This window comes from Hyaena hyaena, unplaced genomic scaffold (assembly GCF_003009895.1).
Source record: "Hyaena hyaena isolate Hyena2069 unplaced genomic scaffold, ASM300989v1 scaffold_966, whole genome shotgun sequence".
In the NCBI taxonomy this organism is placed as follows: Eukaryota; Metazoa; Chordata; class Mammalia; order Carnivora; family Hyaenidae; genus Hyaena; species Hyaena hyaena.
In genome coordinates, this window is record NW_024081600.1 from 689,562 (window position 1) to 698,860 (window position 9,299).

Consider the following 9,299-nt stretch of genomic DNA (forward strand, 5'->3'; position numbering starts at 1 on the left):
CCAAATTTATTTGTTTTTCTTCTTGGGTTCACATCTGGACTAAAATATTCGACTACCTCCATGATTGAATCTAACCATACAACTGAATTCTAGCCAGTACATGACAGATGCCATGGCAGGCCGAATCCATAAAACTCTCTTGTGCCTGATCATTCATACTCTTCCTGGCTTGTTACAAACAAATATGACAGCTATTATAGTGGCCTATAATAGGTAATATAGCTATTATATTAGCTAATAAAGGAATTATTTAATGCATAAGTATCACTTAAATGTGAGATTATAAGACATTTCCTAGGGAGCAGGTTTAGAGAGAGAACAGAAGTAATTTGGTGAAGCCTAATCCTGGAGATCCTTCAACATATGAAAATCAGGAAAAAGTATGGGTGCCTGGGTGGCTCAGTGGGTTGAGCATCCAACTCTTGCTTTCAGCTCAGGTCATGATCCCAGGGCTGTGGGATCGAGCCCCACATTGGGCTCTGCACTGAACATGGAGCCTGCTTATGCTTCTCTATCTCTCCCTCTGCCCTTTTTGCTGCTCATGCTCTCTCTTTATCCCTGTCTCTAAAAATAAATTTTAAATCAGGAAAAAAGGAAAATTAACCAATTAGTCTGAGAAAGATAATCTAGGTGAGTAGGAGAAAAGTCAAGGGGGCTGTGATTTTCTAGAACTAATGTGAAGAAAATGTTCAAGAAGAAATCATCTACGTACTCCATGCAGTCTCTGGGACCCTCTGTTTCTCCACCTCTTTTTTCACTTTTATGAGATACATCAGTATTCTTCCAAGAAATGTCTTATTTTTAAAAGTAATTGGAGTTCACTCCTTGTCAACCAAGCATCCTTGACTGTGGTAGGCACTCTCCAAGAAGGCCCGTGATTCCTGTTTACTGGTATTCATGCCTTGTATAATCTCCTGCCTTCTAGTATGCGCTGGTCTTACTGGTTCACTTCTAATGAATAGGTTTTAAAATTTCTGTTTTAAATTGTGGTTTTCACTTTGGGATGCCCTCTCTCATGTTCTCTTGAGTCAATGACCCTGGAGAACAACATTGCTATGTTATAAGGCAGCCCTGTGTTGAGTCTCATGTGATGAGGGATCTAGATTTGCCAACACCACATGAGTGAGCTTGGAAGTGGATCCTCCCATCCTAGATGAGCTTATGGATGAGACCTAAGTCCCATCCAACAACTTGAGTGAAACCTTGAGCCCCAATCACCAGTGAAGCCACCTCCAGACCTTGACCTATAGAAACTATAAGATAAGTATTATTTCAGCCATTAAGTCTTTGTGATAATTTGTTATGCAGCAATGGATAATAACACACTGACCAATACACTTGATAAGTACAGAGATAATCATTCCTATTAAATATAGAATATTTAATTTTATGAAAAATACCTAAGGAATAAACAGTATAAGAATATTTTTATTCTTATTTTTGCCTCTCTTAGAAATTATTTTATATGTAACAAGCCAGCCTGAACTTCCTAAAGGCGAGGTAATGCGTCCAAATACTTGCTGCTAGTTTGTGAAATCAAACCAATTTCATCTCTAAGTATAAGAGGTGTTTGGAGAGACTCTTGGTGGAACTTTATGAATGACTGAGAGTTCATATGTAGAAGTAACAGGAGAAATATCTGAAAAGGTAGGTTGGAATCAGACTAAGGAAGACCACTAAATATTAGGCTAAGGAGTTTTTATTAAATCTTAGATAATAGGAAGAAAGACTTTTAGTGAAAGGACGATATGAAGTGTTATTTGGGAAGATTTGTTTGAAGTCTATTTAAATGTGAAGATGCTAAAAGAAGAGGGACCTGTTAGCTGGTTCAGGCAAGTGGAAAGAAAGGAAAGGATGAGGCAATCCTCTAAATAAGAATCAACAAGACTTAGGTGACTTCGGCTCAGGTCATGATCTCACGGTTCGTGGGTTCGAGCCCTGCATCAGGCTCTGTGCTGAAAGCTAGCTCAGAGCCTGGAGCCTGCTTCACATTCTGTATCTCCCTCTCTCTCTGACCCTCTCCTGCTCTCTCTCTCTTTCTCAGAAATAAATAAAAGCATTAAAAAAATTTTTTTAAAAAAGAATCAAGACTAATTTAACCTAGCCGGGAGGAAAGGAAGTAATGAAAAAGAAGCCTATATGGTAAGGAGAATGGTCCCACCATCAACAAAAATAGGGAAGTCAAAAGAAGGACCGAGTTTGGCGGAACTGGGTAACGGGAAAGGGAAGATAAATGTCTCTGCATGGTTGGACTAGAGTTAACAGCACTGAATGCGAACATGTAGCTACAAATCAGGAGAAGTCTCGGCCAATTCGCAGCAAGACAAGTGAAATCTGTTGGGTCCATGGGTTTGCAAGGAGAGATGAAGACTAACAGTGTAGTAGACACTACTGGCTTTCAACTTCTGCTCCCACTTTGACCTTCTGAATCAAATTTTCCCTTCATTCAGGCATTACGCTACCTCCTGTCAGCCTTGAGATTCACTCACAGCTGTTCTCATGTCCAGGAGGTGGATCCTGATTAGTCTAAACCAATAACGGTCATTCCCATGCCTGTTAGGAATGTCCACAGGACACAAATCTAAGCAACAAGGTTTAAAAAGCTCACTGGGAAGCTCCTCAGGAGAGACAATGGTCTCCTGTGTTTTCCTCGGGAAGTTGTTCTCTCTCGGTCTTGATGTGAAGTCTGGAACAGCCCTGCCATCTTGGTCCCCTGAAGTGCCAGGCTTCATTGTGACGCGACCAGAAACCAAACCTTGGGAAGTTATTCAGATTCGGGGAACCGGAGGGGGAAACAAAGCCAGTGAAACACAGAGAAAGATTAGTCAGATGCTAGGAAGACAAAGAAAATCAAGTTAGGCTCTGAAGTCAAGGGATAGGGGGATTGAAAAGGGGCCAGGGATTTGGACAGGGTCATGCTGGGGTGAGATGGAACTTCCCAGTGGAGAGAAAGAGCGAGCCAGACCTGAGAACAACACAGGGAGACCGTCCTCCTTCCAGACCTACACATTCGACGACCTGCACTTGACAGAATTCCTGCGGTGATTCTGGGGTCAGCAAAAGGTGGCTCCTGAGCTATTAGACATAGTCTTTTCTAAAAAGGTAACATTCCTATCTGCTGGGCGAGTCATTCAAACACCAGCCTCAATCCAGCTATTGTTCAGATTCACCTTGTCCGTGTGAAAATACGGGTTCCAACGGACTTTGCTGCTTGAAATTAAGTGTGATCACCCTGGGCAGCGCAGGGAAGGCTGTAATTCAGATCCCCAAGACGAGAGGCCCCGAGGCGCGGGGAGCTGGGCGCAGCCCCCAGAAAAAGAGAAGGGGTTCTTTCTCTGGCATTTTCCCAGACGGGAGCCGGAATCCCACAGGAATGTTCTTTCCCTTCCATGATCCCTATTCCCTGCTTTCAGCATATTCTTCCCACTTCTCCCTTGGAGGGAGTATCTGGACCCTCGGGTGAGCGCCGCGTGACTTCTCGGGCTGTTGGAATTAACTAAAACTTACTCGGTCCCAGTAAATCTCCCCGGAGCCACCGCACAGCAGCTGTGAATTCCCGGCGTGGGACGTGGCCTCGGCTCCGAGAAGAGCTGGCGCGGTGCCCTCCCCGCCTTCACCCCATCCCGCCCCCCCGAGAGTCAGGGGACCCTGGACCGGTGCCGCCCGGGAGGCCCTTCTAAATACAGCTCTCCATCGAACCGTCTGGAAGATCTGCCACTTGGATTTCCCAGCGGTCTGGGCCGGGTCTGCAGTGAGGAAAGGTGAAGCCGACCAGAGACAGAGTTCAGAAGATGGCGATTAAACACAAACCTTGCTGGCTGTTGGGCGAGACGCGAGGCTTCAGAAAACGCAAATAAAATCACCCAGAAGATGCAGATAAAATGAACTGTTTCGGCAGTTCAGAAGGGAGAGCCGTGTTTGGTTGTGCAGTGGGGGCACCACGCTTTTCTGCTTTAACACGTTTGGGGGCGCTCAGCTTTTTGCAGCCTTTGCTCTGGGGGTGCGGGTGGTGGCGGAGGATGGGGGGTGGGGGTGTCCGGGGAGGGGACAGCGAGCTCAGAAACCGTTTACTGGCCAAAGATGCCTCTACTCTGCCCAAATTGTGTTTATTTGTTAAAAATATACTTCACTGTGTTGTGGCAAAGCTAAATCCCTCCTCCGCCCCCACGGAGACAGGGTGATTGGGTTTCGGGGTGAGGTGCCAGCGAGTGCTCTGGGGGGCATTAATGTGCCAGCTGCTCCCACAGCATTCATTTTCTTTCCAGTCCCCAGGCTGGTTTTACACTTTGTTTTTGTGTAAGGGAATCGGGATTAGTGGGTCTTTTGTTAGTCAAGGGGGAGAGGGAGAGAAGCAATTCCTTTGAGCTTCACACACATGGGCAGCCTGGCAAAGCTCAAAGCTTTGATTTACTTCTCACTCGCTGACTTTAAAAAAAAAAAAAAAAAATCCCCGCATCAGGGCTGCTCTGTTGTAAGCTTGTATGGCGATGGGTTGGGGTGGCTGGCGTTTCCAGATCTCAGTGAGCAGCCACGAGCCCTGGGTTTCATCTGAGCTCCATAAAGATAAAATGTTCCCAACCTGGTAAGAAGAGTGGGGAACTTTCTTCTACGTTGAAAGAAATGCCTCGTTATCGCCTGGCCAAAGCCTTTATTGGGTGGTCCTTGTCTGAGAGCTGAACAGAGCCTATGGCTTCCTGTGTGAGTCTTCGAAAGAATTAGTGCTATTTTTACCCACGAAGGCCGAGCTGCTACCAATGGCCAAAGTCCCCCTCACTGGCCAGCTTGTCCAGGGGGGTGACCTGCTGGAAGGACCCAAGGGAGTCTCTTCCACTAAGCAGATCACCCAGCCTCCGAAAGAAAGAGTGGCCTTTATCATGGCTCAACAGTCTCTTCAAATGGAATTGCTAAACACGTAGACACATGCACACACGCAGGCGCACACACATCGCATAACACATTTTTTTGGTTGGGTTTGTTTTTTTTTTTTTTGGTTGTTTTTTAAGACTGGGAACAAAATTACGAAGCAGAATTTCCCAATGAGCACTTCTCCCTTTTATTTTTAAGGACAGAGAAAGACAAAGTGAAAAAGGAGCCTCCCTGATCCTCCTTCCCTTCCCCCTCACAGCCCAGAATCAAAACACTATTCTGAGGATGGAGCAGAGGTGGAAGAGGTCAAGAAAATTAGGCCTCGTCTATTTACTGGCTCGGTTAGGAACTATTGTTGCTCAGCAGCTGTTCCAGGCTCAGCTTCTGAAGCTGGGCGAAGCCGGGCCTCTGCTAGCAGACGGGGGATGGAGTGTGGCACTGGCACCCACCCCGGGAAGGGGGGACATGGGGGGGGGGCAGTAACATCTAATATTTTTTGCACCTCAAGAATGATGGGCTTTGTTTCTCAGAAAGAGCGGAGGTCCTGTTTCTGGGTAGCTGTTATCAGAAACTGATTTTAATCAAACACAGTCGGACTGTGTGTGTGTGTGTGTGTGTGTGTGTGTGTCAGTGGAAGGAAGAAGAAAAGAGAAAGAGAGGATAAAGTCAAATCCATTCAACCTTTCATTTTGTATTTTTTTTAATGTAGAAAAAAACCTGAAAACCTTGCAGCCAAATGGAAAGCAGTAAAGTGCTTGAGAAAGACTTTATGACTAAGAAGGATTGCAATGGAAAATATGTAAAAAGAGAAGCTAAACCAGCTGGCTTATTTAATTTTGGCTTTCCCTCCTTTTTACTTTTTTTTCCCCTTCAGTTTAAACTGGGGAAAAATGTACTGTGTAAATATTCAGTGTTTTTCCTAGTATTTAGTCCTAACAAAACCCCTCACAGGACTTAGTTTAGTGGATCTCCGGGGATTGGGCGTGAACGTGACATTTCACCCCTAGGTTAGAGGCCACTTCCTGCTCCGATGTATAAGTAAAAGTTCTCCTATCCCATGGGTCTCCTGTGCTCAGGAGTGGAGGCGGCGGTCGGGGCTGGGAGGGTCAGGAATGGGGGTTGGGAGGGAAGCTCAATGACAATTATCCCTGACATTATTTTATTGTAAGAACACATATCTTCCCATTCCGGTTCCTATCCAAGAACTAAATTTCAAAATTATTCCAAAGTACACGTTAATTAACATATTTCCGGCGTATTAATTTATTCATGCATTCAGTAAATATCTTTTAAACCCTGTGTGTGCTCTGAGCATTGTGTTAAGTGCTGGGGAATTAGAGACCACTGAGATACACCCCCTGCCTTGTATGTCCTCGAACGGACATGAGAGGCAGGAATCCCGACCGACCATCACAATCTCAGAGAGCTCAGTGATGCAACAGAACAGGGAAAAGGGATGCTGCCTGGGGTGGGCATGGAAGGCTTTGGGAAGTGGTGACACTGGAAGTGAGCTAAGCAGGAGTATACCAGGAGACCAAGGCGAGGAAGAACATTCCAGGCAAAAGGAAAGGCCTTGTTTTCCCCTTGGGTAACTGGGCAAATCTGCGATGCTTTATTCTGATTGGGGTCCTCAGTAGCCAGGATGAAAACCTGAGTGGGGTGGGACAGAATTGGCTCATGCGGTTCAGAGTTCGAAACCAAGGAGCCCCCAAAGGCAGCATTCAGCTATGAAGGTAGATTTAACCCCAGTGGAAAATAATACCCACACAACATCCTAAAGGGACTGAGCAGAAAGGCAAAATCTAGCAGAAAGGCGGAAGCTGAAGGAGGCACAGGGTCAGGGCTGTGAGCCGGAGGGAGAAGCTGGAAGAAGCCTTTACAGAGCTGGAGGAGATTTTTTTTTAAATGTTTTTTTATTTATTTCTAGGAGAGAGAGAGAGAGAGAGACAGCGTGAGCAGGGGAGGGTCAGAGAGAGAGGGAGACACAGACTCAAGTAGGCTCCAGGCTCTGAGCTGGCAGTCAGCACAGAGCCCGACGCGGGGCCCGAACCCACAAACCGCAAGATCATGACCTAAGCGAAAGTCGGGCGCTTAACCGACTAGGCCACCCAGGCGCCCCTGGAGGGGATTTTTAAAGGCACCCTATGGGCCCTGTCTGGGGTGGAGGAGGGCAGTGTTAACGGCACAGACCCCGTTCTGGCAGTCAGGGAAACAAAAAGTAATGGCTTGTCAGGAAATTAAGGTTAGTCATCGATGTCCAGACAATTGAAAAAGATAGTAGAAAAGGGAGAGGGGCTTGATCCCATGTATCCTGAGATCATGACCTGAGCCAAAATTACAAGTTGGACAGGTAACCAACTGAGCCATTCAGGCGCCTCAATTTTTTTTATTTCCTTTCCGCTGAGAAGCCTTACAAAGTGTGCTCACTGGACCGAACCTTCCTCCCAGCTGGGATTTCCCCCAGGGTGCCAATGACACCACTGGCAATTACCACCACTGTGATGGTATATGGCACACAGACTGTGTCTTAAAGGTTTTTAGTACCTGTATGTTTATTTTTATATGAATTAGAGAAAATACGTAATTAGCATTTTCCCCTCCAAATTTGCATTTAAATTCTAGTTAGCTAACATATAGTGTAATATTGGTTTCAGGAGTAGAATTTAGTGATTCATCACTTACATACAACACCCAATGCTCATGGTGACAAGTGCCCTCCTTACTGCCCATCACCCACCTAGCCCATCCCCCACCCACCTCCCTCCATCAACTCTGTCTGTTCTCTATGTTAAGAGTCTTCTATGGTATGCTACCTTCTCTCTCTTTTTATCCCCTGGTGATTAACACTTTAAATCCAAAATTATACAGATACAAAAACTGCTGAAGATGAGGCTAACATATAGTACCATGGTGAGTTGATCTGTAGAAAAAAGTTAAGCAAATAGAAAAAAAGTGCTATATAGATAGCTATAAAAAAGTGCTATGTAGATAGAAAAAGAATGCTAGATAGCAAAAGTTGAGAAGGGGGTCTATAAAGGATTGAAGTTTGAAAATGTTGGCAATAAAAAACAATGGAGGAACCCTGATAAGTGTTAGTCATGAATTATATTCTAGAATGCTGTTCTCGGGTGGGAACTTGAGGTATTGGTTAAGGGGGAATTGCATTTACCTTCCAGAACCAGACTCTGCATAGTTTCCAGGTTCATGTTTCAATATAAACTCTAATTTAAACCCTAAAGTACTCAGACGATTCTTCAAGGATTTCCTTTTAGTAATTTGAAACATCCATGACTTTATTTTAATCTTGACCTTGACGTATATATTTAAGTAAATAATTTTGGTAAAAACGTTCAGGGGTCAAAATGATTTCCACTGGGTGCCTGGTTGGCTCAGTCAGTTAAGCATCTGACTTCACGTCATGATCTCATGGTTTGTGGGTTCAAACCCCATGTCAGGCTCTATGCTGACAACTCAGAGCCTGGAGCCTGCTTCAGATCCTCTGTCTCTCTCTCTCTCTCTGTCCCTCCCCTGCTTATGCTCTCACTCTCTCAAAAATAAATAAGTAAACATTTAAGAAAAATTTTTTAAATGACTTGCATGGTGTAATGAGTCACTAATTGTGTCTATTAAACGCTCCTAAGTCTGTGTCCTCATAATGGTTTAGTTCATTTTATCTACAGACACCCTGTTGCCTTATTTTTTTTTTACTATGTCTGGTACATTATGTATTAATATTTTAAAAAAATGTTTATTTATTTTTATTTTGAGAGACACAGAGAGAGAGCATGAACAGGGGAGAGGCAGAGAGAGAAAGAGAATCATAAGCATCTCGGTCAGTGCACAGAACCCAGGTGGGGCTTGATCCTATGTACCCTGAGATCATGACCTGAGCCAAAATTACAAGTTGGACACGTAACCGACTGAGTCATTCAGGCGCCCCAATTTTTTTTATTTCCTATATTTTGTTGTGCTTTGACATCGGGGGTCCTGTGGATTGAGGAGGACCTGCTCCTCCCAAGATTTGCTAATTCCTGGAGATACTAAACAATTTGCCTGCAGGTGCAGCTTTCTCCTGCAAACCAACCCCTCCAGAGCCCCTACTCTCCCTCATCTCCCGTTATCAGGCACCGTGGTCTTGGACACTAGCCTCTGCCCTTGATCGCCCCTGTATCCTGCCCAAATGATTCAAACTCTTTAATCCCAGACCTGCTCCGAAGCTCACTCTGCCTTGTCCATTTCTTCCCATGCAAACCAAAACAAATGCTGTTCCCTTCGCTCCCGCCTCCTGACCAACCTTGGTGCTTCTCCCTGTGACTCCGCCTGGCTTAGCGGCCTCACCTTCTTGTAAACTCTAAACAAAAAACTCTTTTCACAAACAGTTATCTCTATGTCTGTCATTTTACCGTACCTGATTAAAACAAAACCTCAGGTAC